The 12,223-nt window shown below is 35.1% G+C and overlaps 1 protein-coding gene and 1 long non-coding RNA gene across 3 annotated transcripts in view; one reads left to right on the top strand and one right to left on the bottom strand.

The window, feature by feature from the left end:
- Nucleotides 1-12,223, bottom strand: part of LOC110477271 (uncharacterized) — a 62,053-nt gene that overhangs the window by 45,946 nt on the left and 3,884 nt on the right. For both annotated transcript variants that reach the window (XR_013340149.1, XR_002466564.2), the window contains exon 2: nucleotides 5,221-5,293. This is a non-coding gene — a long non-coding RNA (uncharacterized LOC110477271). The remainder of the gene's footprint in view (nucleotides 1-5,220; nucleotides 5,294-12,223) is intronic.
- FLRT2 (fibronectin leucine rich transmembrane protein 2) overlaps nucleotides 10,880-12,223 on the top strand; it is a 160,788-nt gene continuing 159,444 nt past the window's right edge. Inside the window, exon 1 of the mRNA XM_077784006.1 lies at nucleotides 10,880-10,901. The gene's annotated coding sequence lies outside the window, so the exon portion shown is untranslated. The remainder of the gene's footprint in view (nucleotides 10,902-12,223) is intronic.

The following is a 12,223-nucleotide window of genomic DNA, read 5'->3' as shown; positions in this document are numbered from 1 at the left end:
CATATATATATATATATATATATATATATGTATGTATGTATATATATATATGTATGTATATATAATACACATATATTTTTATGCATCTGCATATATATATTCATATTTATATGAATGTAAATATAAGATACAGTAATTTCACTGAAAACTTGAAAAGTAGCACATAATTTTAGATATATTTCTCTTTCATTTAATCTCAGAGTATGATGTAATTTTATGAGCCACAAACCCAGAGGTCTTCACCTGCTTGCTTTGACCTGTCAAATGATAACATTTTGATAATATTTCCTTGCTTATAGTCTTCTCTCAGTGACCTTATTATTTTTATGAGCAGTTTCAAGACAGCAAATGTATGAAAAGATCCTATATTCAAATAAACAAACAAATAAAAAAATTATTTATATTTCATCAGTTTTTTAGATGTTCTTCCTTGAGTAGAAAAAATTTTCAAAAGCACATACCCAAGAACATGCTTCAAAGTCCTAATCTAGCTCTTTAACATTTGCTCCCAGCAGGATAGAGGTTGATGTATAAATTATTCTGCTTTCTTCTGAGGTTTCAAGAATTATGACCAAATAATTAATCCAAAGCTGTCTGCCCATAGCTCTTTATTTTTATTTAGTGGGGGACATTCAGTTTGGAAGACTATTCTACAGTCTAATTGTAGGCAATAGCTGCTATTTTCATAATTAATTTTTCCACACAATTTTAGAAGTTTTAATTTGAGAAAGATTTTAATGGGTAGCCAAGTTCATTTTCTCTGCTGTATAAAGCATCAATATCTTCCCTATGAAGATTTCATAAATATGATCAATGTATAGGATGTACATTTTATTGTTTGATAATTGATGTAGTAAAATCATTTTTGAGGGCAGGATTGATGGATGGATCTGAAAGGAGAATTTGGGTTTTGCTTTTCAAATCAATAACAACATATATCAGAGGAAGAAGGAAGAAGCATAAACAGCTAGAAAGAAGAGTCCTCATTTCCATTAATAAAGATTGACTCTCTCACACTCTCTTCATACTCAGAGGTATGTCAGGGAAATTATGAAATTCATACCCATCAACACAGGTTTCCTGCTTTAGCTCAGTTGTGAAACTCATACAAAGACACTGATGAGGAACTAGGTGGAAGTCTTAGCATTAGAAAAATAAGTCTTTATAGGGATGTGAAGAATGTTAGTACTCTGTGAGTCATCCACTACATCTGTGACTTAACCAAGGTCATCATATATTAAGAAAATTATCACTATGCCAACAACACAGATATATAGTTTTCAAGAGACTGAATCTATACTGGCAGTACACGTGACATGAGGAAACTTTATGCAGACTGATAAAACCATGTCTTGTTAAGCACATTTCCAGACCTCCAGAGCCCCCTGAACTTCCCTAAATAGTGACTGCCTGTTACAGAGGAACAAAATTTGCACTGTAGAGTAGAAGGAGCTGTTTTGTCACACCAGCAATTGCAGCAACTAATAAATCAATTCTGACAAGTCTTCCAGCAGAGGGTGTGGATAGAGTTGAACAGTGCAAGGGGATAGGACAGCTCTAGATAGAGTTTACTCTGCAGTACTTGCCCTGAAGCTCTTACTACACAAAACACACTGCTTCAAGCAACAATTCAAGTTACATTAAGCCTGAACCACGCACATAGTGAATCATGAGGGCTGGGCAACATCATTTGAATGTAGAAGCCAAACAGTTGGAGTCACACCCTGTTTTCCTGCACTCACCACTCCTCTAGGCAAAGATGATGTGGTAATGTGATGTCTGCATACAATTCTTGCTTGCTCCACAGGCAAGATTTATTTCAGTTAAAATCCTTCTCCTAAGTGTCATGATCATTTATGTGTAGCCAGGGGACAAGTGAATATATAATTACATAGCTTAAGTCCATCCACCACAGTGATAGCTGCACAATCAAATTCCAAGTGAGTGCAGATCTGAGCACTTATTTGGGACAGCAAATCAGCTACCTTAAAATTTTTTAGATTTACAAGCAGAAAGGCATTTTAGCCAACCAAGTGGTTTCTCTTGGACAACTTACAGTTCACAATTTAACAATTTGCCTCTGCTACAATAATATTTTTTAATATATTATGAATATAAGCAGAGGATGAAAGGTTTTGTTATTTACCAACATAAGAGGACCAAATGCAAGTTAGAAAAGTTGAAGTCCTATTGCTCAAAGGGTTAGTTATTTGAAGGGACAAAAAATTATACAATAATTTTGTGTAGTTTTCCTCATTTCTGTCTCTTTTCTGATTGTTAAATATAATTGCCTTTTGTCATAACTGCCTAAAAACCAGTTATCACTCTTCATATTAATAAATTATAATTTTTAAATAGATGTGCATATATTGTTTTAAATTTATCTGTCTTCAGATGTGGAAAAGCTGCCTCCTTCTTACAGAGCACTTGTTTAAAATCAGTCTGGTTTGCATGGATTTTATTTTAACTTTACAAAGAAAAAAATTAATCTTGAACTTATCTAAAATATCTAATCTCAAAACTGCCAACCCAAACAATAATTAATTTTCACCCTGAAAGTGTGAAGAAAAAAAGAAGAAACAATAAGTCCAAATTAAAATTTAATTTCTACCATTGTAAACATGTAAGACTCTACAGTCAGTGGAGTCCTCCTTTGTGCAGAAATTAGGAGTCCAGCTCAGTTCATCTCCATCTGAACACTCATGGATTGGAAGAATTGTCCTGCAAATATTCTTCATTTTTCTCAACTCAGGTTCAGTGAAGATTTCATATTTTGAGTTTCTGTAACCCTTGACCACAGGCTGCTAACCTCTCCCTCAAGCTAGCCCATTCTTTCCCTTGTCCCACCCCATGTCTTCACATTTTTCTGGCAGAGATCCCAGGTACAGGGAAATACTCTGCCAAACCCAAGTTCAGAGCGAGGACATAGCTCAGTTTCCAAAGAAGAAGAACATTTCCAAGGAGGAGACTATTACATATGAGAAACTTCATCTTTACAAAAACAAAGATGCTTGCATATGATTAGTTACAGTAATAAGTCTTTCAAATTACAACCACCTGCTTTTGAGGATCCATGCAAATAATTTCTAAATCCTTACACCACTTCAGGTTTTTAAGCTAAAAAAAAGGGAGTAAATTATGTTCCTGCTGTCATTCTTGTTTCTAAGTTAAAGAAATTGTTCAACAATATTTGATGAAATAAAACACTATGATTTTAGGGATAAATTATTTAATACTGTAAAATCTGTATAAGCAACACCCACATCAGTACTAAATGCCCACACTTTGATTTAGCCAACTAGATTTGTCAGGCTTATGTCCCTTTGACATTGTTTGGTAATAATAATGTTTGGTGTGACACATTTTCTTCAGCCATGTTTTCCCTCAGGTTTCTTTATAAAGATCAGTTCCCCTTGGTTAAGAAAATGCTAAATTATACAGACATGGTGTAATGAAGTTTTATTGCAATGAATATGACTATTATTTAGGTAGACACACTCTTCCTTCATGCTTTAAATCAATTAATCAGAAATAGTGCAATGCAACAATTATGTTTTATATTCGTGCCAGTAATGACAGTTTATGTAGATAATACATTTGTGACTAGTTGCAGGCTGCACTTAAATCTGTGTGTGCCTGCTTAATCCTCTTCTGCCTAAAGTGTCCCACTGCTGAGAGGCTAAAGATAGAGCCTCGCTGAGCTGCAAAATGTGATGTGCTGGAGCAGGTGGAAACAAGGATTAAATGACTTTCAGCAACCCTGTGAAAGGCCCAGCTCTGAGGCATGCCCAGGCAATAGCCGCAAAAGAAGATTCTATTTCCCTTCTCTTCAGAGAATCCATGGAAAACCCCTGCTGCTGGTGGTTCTGAATTTACTAGGGCCATCATGGAATTTTTAAACTGTGACTCAGCATGTTGTGGCATGCACTTGTCTGGTTTCCTCTGCTTCTTTTCAGCTTTTCTCTCTTGATGCTTGAAATATTAGTTCTAGTACAAGCAACATCTCCTGAGAGACTCAGAAAGAACTGATATAAGAGAGTCTAAAGAGATCAGCAGTTATCCCAAGCATTGCACGCAGACTGGCCTTACCCTAAACTCCAGAATCCACTTTCCCCTGTGCTCTAGCTGCTGATGTGTCTTGGAATACATATGATCTTTCCACCTTGTGGACAAAAATGTAATGTGAATAAATCAGACCTAATAGGCATTTCTGAAAAAAAATACTCCGCCTTGCACTAGCCTGAGCTGGATCCTTTCTCTACCCATTCAAGTAATTGCAAGTCCTACAGTACAGTTATTTCAAGTTTAATATTGAGCAAAATCCCTGCCTGATATTGAGACTTGGTATTCATCCTATGTTGAAGGATAGGCAGTCACATGATACAGATGCTCATTTGGACTTTTTAAATGCATTACATTATTTGGGACTTTTGCCATGAGCTGCTGTTTTGACTGGATACAGGATGAGAGAGAGAGAGAGAGAGAGAGAGAGAGAGAAGCTGCCACACCTAGTGCTTCTGAATGGTTACATGTCTTGTATCCTTCTGAAGAGATAAACTTTTAATTCTCCCTGTGTCATTTCCTTGGTGAGTCATTCCCCTGTTGCTGAGACAGCTTCTCTTACCTTTGAGCTGCCTAATCTACATTTTTTCTTGATAGATGTGGTGTGCAAAGTGCAAGAGAAAAAGGAAGTGTGCCACCCCAATGTCTTTGCATGCACAAGGTAAGAAGGCACGCGCTGATCGATGCATCACTCATCTGCTAGAGACTGGTGACAGCATCAGAGGGTTGGATGAGGGCATACTGACCTATCTCCAAATCATTCCTCATGGCTGCTCCTAGGCCAGCAGTCATGAAAGGAAATGTAGTCTGGATTTCTGAACCACAAGACTCTAAGCCCTGCTCACTGTGGCAGTCAAATTTCCCAGGGAATAGTGACACACCAAGAAATGTGGATGGCTTCTTCAGATGACTGCAATGGTGCTGTTTCAGTGTTGAGAGGGATCTGTTTTCTCTTTGCTCTTTCAAGAATAGCTTAAGTATCAGATTTTTCACCTTAAAAAAAAAACCAAAACAAAACAAAACAAAAAAACCCCAGTGTTTTCCCTGTATTTTTTTCCTAAGAAAATAAATGTTCAAATATTCAGCTTTTGATATATTTTCAGGTATGAGGATGGACACAGAGGGGATTAAAAGGCAGAAAACATATGAGCTGCTTACCTCATACAGCTCCACAGGGTAGGTACTAGAGCTGTCATCAGAAAATGCCATTTCCTCCATTTTCTTCAGCATGCTGGAAATGGAATCAGTAATTTTCAAAATATATTCTGCATCCAAAAATCATAATTTGTAGGCATTATATTGAATGTTTGAATTACAGTGAAGCATTATAGTTCTGAAAGCCTGTTGTCAAACCATGACAAAAAATGACCATTTCCTTTCAGAGTGGTTAGGGCTCCCAGCAGCTGTGGCTTAGTGCACTCTCATGATGTAAATTACTGTGCAGAGAAAACCTCAAGTTTGATAGGACTAGGAGGTCAAAGGAGAGGATGTTCATAAGGTTTCAGTCTCCATTTTGTCACAAAGTCTGGAAATCATGGGAATACAAATTCAACCAGGACTTAACAATACCCTTTGTGGTTTTACACAGCTCTGATATTTAAAAATGCCTTAATTACTCCTTACTTTTACTTTTTTGCCTTCCCCATCCATATTACTTACTTCTAAATAGGTATTCAAGAAGACTCAAAATTCTGGTTTTAGGAACACAGATTCTAAGCAGAATCCCCACCTTATTTTTGGTCATTGTAAAAGAGGCTTCCAAACCAGAAGTACATCATTAGTGGTAGAAAAGCAAACATGCATTCTAGAAACCTGTTGACTTTACTTACATCTAACTGCTTCAAAGCTGACCATGAGTCAGCTCTAGATGACCATTTATCACCCTCTATCTTCTTTGATACAGGAACCATAGATAAACTAGGCAATGACTACTGAGGAGGAACTAGAGTGCAGGGCTGCATGCACATCTTGTCTGAACAGGGAGATGACATTCATAGAGCAAGATTTAAAGCTCCAGCTTTCAGGCAGTACCTTCTATACTCTCCCTTACCTTTTTTTTCCTTCCTAAAAGACAAAAATGAGGATGACCATCGTTAAGGGAGTCACAGGAAAAGAAAAAACCCTTCTCCCTTCAAGATGTCTAAAAGAACAGATATTTGGTTTACAGAGCATAATTTCTGTCAATCCTTGTTTACTTTTTGAGTATGTTATCGCTTTACCACAGTGAGAGGGCAGTGACTCACATACAGTGGGATTCTTCCAACCAGACTTCAAGAGAAATACTAGAACTTCTGTCAGACTTGCAATATTAACATACTAAAACTTCCCTAACATCCATAGGTCTGATAATTGGACTTTGACTAATACTTTATTAGTATCTGATCTTTATTATCAACATCTGTGACAAACATAATCTTCATCCTTTCCAGGTTAAAAATAATATAACTAGATATATCCTTTTGTTTCTGGTATAATGAATTTGCAAGTCTAACGTTTAAAAATTAATTCCTGTGATTCTATTTTGGGCTGTGAATTATGGACAATTTGTAATCAGTTGCAAAAGATTAAACCCTAGGCATAGCTAATGGGGATGTTTTAATAGTGCAGATGGCAAAACAGCCTGTGAAAGCAGGTCTGGTGGGCATTCTGCAAAAGCTAATTCAGTCAAAATTTATCCAAGATGACATAATGTACAATTGCTACACTGGGGAAGTCTATTAAAATTTCACACGTTTAAATCTCTCCCTTCTCTTTTAATTAGAATTTTCCAAGATAAAATAGAAGATGTGTACCTCCCTGAACTCAACAGGAAAGGTCAAGGATAAACAGCATGATGCATGAAGCTCCTTTGTGCCCAACATGTTCAGGTTAGGAAGAATGTGTTAAAATGATTGTGTGGAAAAGACATGTCTGGGAATGAATTTTCATTGTGAAGCAACAGTGGCAGTGAGATGTTCTGCCTGCACATGCACACCCACCCACTCCGCCTGTTACATTATTCAGTGTGTGTGCTGCTTTCCTAAGCACTGCAAGGGAAGTGAATTCCTCTTTTTCTCAGGACTAAGTATTCATTTTCCAAAAGACTTCAAAGTTTTAACCTCATTTACCACTGAATTTTCCAGGGAATTCAAATTATATTCTTGAAAGAATCCATAGAGAAAATTACTCTGGATTCTCATTCTGATGCAAAGTCATGTTTATGGATATCATTGTACTGAAAAATCAAGAAGCAGTCCCTTTTCATTCTAATATAAAGTCAAGGTAATTTTTTCCCTTCTTTTCTTTTTTTTTCTTCTGGCCCTGTGCATGCTGTATTCCTTGCCATGAAATGAGCTAGCTTGACAAGGGAATTGGGAAGCGTGTTCAGAAAACACTTTTGAAAACTGCTCTGGAAGAAAATGCAGTGACTGAAGTGGAAAACATGTTCAGCTTTTTAATTGTGAGAAGGCAACCCAAGTTTTGTACTTCCCATATAACCTCTGCTGTTGCAATTGCATTATCAAAGAGATCTTGGCCTGCTTATAGACAGCAATTTTTGAATGAACTTACCATATGTGTAAATGCTTGCTGGATTTGACTGTGCAGGGATGGCAACTTTATGAACAAAATATCTATGCATCTCAAGACTCCTGAACAATTAAACAAGATTTGTAAATAACTGTTAGAGCTGAGCACTTAAATTGTATATGAAGTGTTGCTGGCCTCCTATATTTCTCAGAGAAAAGTATCATCTGACATTTATGCTTTTGATTATCTGCTAAACAAACTATACTTCAAGGCCCAAAGATTCTTAGATTGGTGGTAAGAAACAACAAGATACTTTATGTAGGGTTCATTCTTGCATTTTTAACTGTAAAAGAACACTTTTTAGGAGGTCTATATAAGCAGAATCATCCTAGTCAATAATCAATCCCAAAGGCTAGAGCAGGGTTCAGAACATACCATAAGAGATTTTTGATGAATGAGACTAGACATTTTTCTTTTTTTTTTTTTTAATATTTCAGTAAAAGGTAAATAGAACACCAATAGCAAATAAAAAATAAAGGCAAAATATTTTCTTATTTAATGTTTAATAGATAATCTTTCTGGGATGGCTTCAGACTAGTACAAATAAAATCCAAAGGGTCAAACATTTTATGACATTTCTTTGATGAAAACTTCATTGCACTGTGCAGCTGAAATAGTGCAGATGTGTCTACAAATTTAGTTTCTCCTATCCAAATTCAAGCACTACAAAATTTCCATTTAAAGTAATCCATTTAATAGGCATTGTTTAATCAAAGTGTACCAGCTGTGGTATTTAAAATAGCAGCTCCATATTCAAATAAGATGACAGACTTATTTTCTATCTTTTCGAAGACTAAGTTCCATTTATTGTAAATTTTTTACAGTTACTAAGCTGTTAAATTGCCAATATATAAGCTACCTTTAGCTAAAGTTCTTCATGATAGAAATTAAAAGCATGAATTCATAAATTCATCAGGTTAAACTTGATCAAGTTCAATATTATTGTAACTTCAACAGGAAAAATCTATTCAAAACTACATAAATATTATTGTTACTTGAAGAAACAGGAAGATATCAGTTTAAAAACATATTATTTCAGAAAATTATGCCCTTGTCAGTGAAGTTTCACAATGTATTTCATCACAATAATTTAACAACTGGAAGTTTGCTTTGGATTGCAAAGAAAAAAAAAAAGTTACTCTTTTCCTATGACTGCTAGTTTGTTTATTACTAAAAAGAATTCTACTTGACTAAATTCAAAATCAGTCAGCTAACTCCAACCTTTTTCTGCACCTCTCTTATAAATTTAAGCCCAAAGCGGCATAATATGCATTTTAGTTGATAACTCCATTGTTAATTAAGAATGTAATTTCCATTTCTTTCTTCATCCAATTGCTCCTGTTGGGTTCTATCCTTTAATTTTGTGCTGGTAGTAAAATCAGAGACCATCCTGTTTGGTAGCTTTCCTTGCTTTGCATGAACTTGTAGAATCACAGTCAAAGCTGCAGAATGTGTAGCAAAGAAATGATAACAAAGAGTGGGAAATATCCTGTCTTTATGGGCATGTTCTACACATCAATCTGTCAGTCTGAATAATTTCTACAGCTGTGTGAATGATCCACAGTGAATCATTCTGCAATGATCTAATTTTTCCTGCTCATGAGAGACTTCTTACCATTACTAATGTTTTTATTAGATATCTACTTTAAATTATCCAATTAATTATTATTCCTTAATTTTTACACCTTGGTGATGAAATTCTCGTTTTATAACAAATGCAGATTAGCCATCAGTCAGTAGTCTTGCTCACCCTGAGTACTGGCTTTCTGTGGGAGCCTAAGTGTAATGAACAAAAGAACTATTCAAACATGTCAAAATCTGTCCCATGTTGTATTTGCTATTTAAACTGTTAGATGTGACTGGTCAATTAATTTGCACAAAATTGCTACCAATCTCTGATTGGCTGTCTGTGATAACAGTGCCAGAAGTGAGTGCTCATCTTGCATGAATGTTAAATGCAGTTTCCACAAACAGTCCAGCCAGCTAAACCTATTCACACAAACTGAATAGGTTTGTGAGCAAAATGAGCACTTAGAGAATTGTGGTGGGTTTATATGAAGAATATTAAGGGGGCATAAGCTTGGTTCATGTAAACTGACTTTAAAATGGGAAAGAATATCTGAAGAGATACAGTTCTACCTCAATTTCTCATGGTGAAATTGTCACAGTTGTAAAGTTCTAACGGTCATTTACTACTTTGTTTTAAAAATAAGCTTCCAAAAATAAAATAAATAAATTAAAGCCATAACATCCCTGCTAATGTAGTACATAATTCCTATATTTAGGAAAAATTCAGGATACAAGATTTTGAAGTGATTTGTGTTGTTGAAGGTCATATAAAGTCAGTGAAAGATTAGGAAAGAACATCCTTGAAAAAGAACACAAGAGGGTTTTCTCACACATCTGAAGCTTGGACCTATTTTCTCAATCTGCTCCAGAAGTATCAAAACCTCATCCAAGTTTTATATGCCAGAGAAGGATTCAGATGAAATCTGGCAAAAATTTGCTCTTCATTTTTCAAGTTCAGTCAAGCTTGAAGTTCCAAACAGTTTTCATGAGAGAACTTTTTTTATGATGACAATAAAAGTTAAAACTGTTCCAATAATGTTTATTTTTAATAAAATCAATATCTTCTGTAGAGATGCACCTAATTAATATTACTCTTAAGCAAACCATTTATCTTAAGAAATTCATATCATCTTGGACTGTTTTCTTTGTTCCATTGTTGGCACTTAAGCTATCATGGAAAATAGCTGGCAAAAGCTGATTTAGACAGTGAAATAGAAATAGAAATAGAACAGAATAGAAAGCTTAAAAAAAACACAACCATAAATAAAAATGAAAATTCTTTGGTCAGATCCAGATTCCTTGCATTGACTAATCTGATCAAGTATTTGGTAGAATTAAATCCTGGTAGAATTAAATCCTTTTTCCTTATCAATGTATTAATTTCTATTAATTAACATCCCTCAAAGGTTCACTGGTTTCAAACAGATTTTTAAGAAACTGACTGTATCAAAATCACACATTAAAACATTCTAAATATGTCACAGTATTGCTGAAAACAGAAACACATACACACTTGCCAAAACTAGAATGTTCAAGATACAGGTTAACTGGAATTTTGCTTTTTGAAACAGGATTCAGTTTACCAAGGTCTCCCAGAAAATAGCATCCAGTTATGAAGCATTTGTCATTCAAACACCTCTTGTCCCACAGGCTGCAAGACATCAGGAGGAAACGTGGAAATTGGATGGATACTCAGTGACTTGGTAGGTACATTGCTTTATCAGCTACCATTTATTTTAAAAAAATGTATTTTTTTTGCTCTTTGAGTTACACTGTATTTATACAAGACATAAAATACTTTCCTGATATTATAATCTGTAGGGGTTTTGTTATGCTTGTTTTTCTGGTTGTTTTCTGAGGGTTTTACAACAACAGTCTGAACTGTAATTGTAAATTATTAATATATTTCAATTTGGTGCAGACACTGGCATAGAAAATATGACTGTTAAATTCTTTAAAGATTAGCTGTAACCTGGTCATGCATGAACATAGTGGTCTGCAAGGCCAGGTTCTAGCAAGCCAGATTATACTGATGATAAAAAAATATGTATAAAAGGGAACAAGGTACTTTTGCAATTTTAATAGACTCAGCTGAAAACATTAAAACTGCAGGTCTATTATTTTAATCTCAGACAAACATTTGCCTTATACAGCTTTAGGCAAAACAGTGTTTATCTACAGGACCCAGGAGTGTACCTCACCTGCAGGGTTTGAGTCCTAAATCATTCCCTAATCATGTCCCAGCCTGATCCTGGGATGAGATCAGCTCTGAAATCACTTCTGTTCCTGCATGTTTTCCATAGAAAGGAAATTTTGGCTTTTAAACTGACTGAAGCTACCACAGATGACTGCTATGACTGAAGGAAGAAATAGCTGATATATGTATACCACTAGATAAACCCACAACCTCATCTCTTAACTTTGTTTTCTAAAAGGGGAGCATCCACAGACATCATAGTCTATGTTTATTTAGGTCAGTGACAAAAATGTCTCACAAAGTTTTGTCATTAAACGTCATTTGTCATTTGAAAAGATCAGTGCAGCACCATTTGTTCAAGCAGGGGTGATATTTAAAGAAGGATACAGTAGACAAGGACGAATAGTTTAGGAAATTCATCACAAAGCTGTGATTTCTGATCTTCGGTAAGCTTGGTTAATTACCAAATCAATTAATAAATAGCCTTTGTAGACACCTTCTGAGCTAGAAAAACTTCAGATATCTACCTTCTTTTACATTCTTACTAATGTGAATCTAATCTTTATTTGAATCATACTAAGGCACATTTGTACAAATTTTCCCATGAACATAAGTGAACAGCTATAGTGTGATTTATGCTATTTTGTCTTTTATTTTCAAATGAATGTATTACCAAAATCCTTTATGTTCTATAAAAGAAAGGTATTAAGAAAAGACTTCAAGTAGTCTTTCCTGTGTTTTGCGAAGTATCTTTTGTCTTGTCTCTTCCAAATGTATTTACAATCATTTTGTGCTCCCTATTTCATGAACAGTTCTTGACCTTCGTGT

This window comes from Lonchura striata, chromosome 6 (assembly GCF_046129695.1).
Source record: "Lonchura striata isolate bLonStr1 chromosome 6, bLonStr1.mat, whole genome shotgun sequence".
In the NCBI taxonomy this organism is placed as follows: Eukaryota; Metazoa; Chordata; class Aves; order Passeriformes; family Estrildidae; genus Lonchura; species Lonchura striata.
The sequence above is the reverse complement of the archived record's forward strand: the minus strand, read 5'-3'. Positions and strand labels throughout refer to the sequence as shown.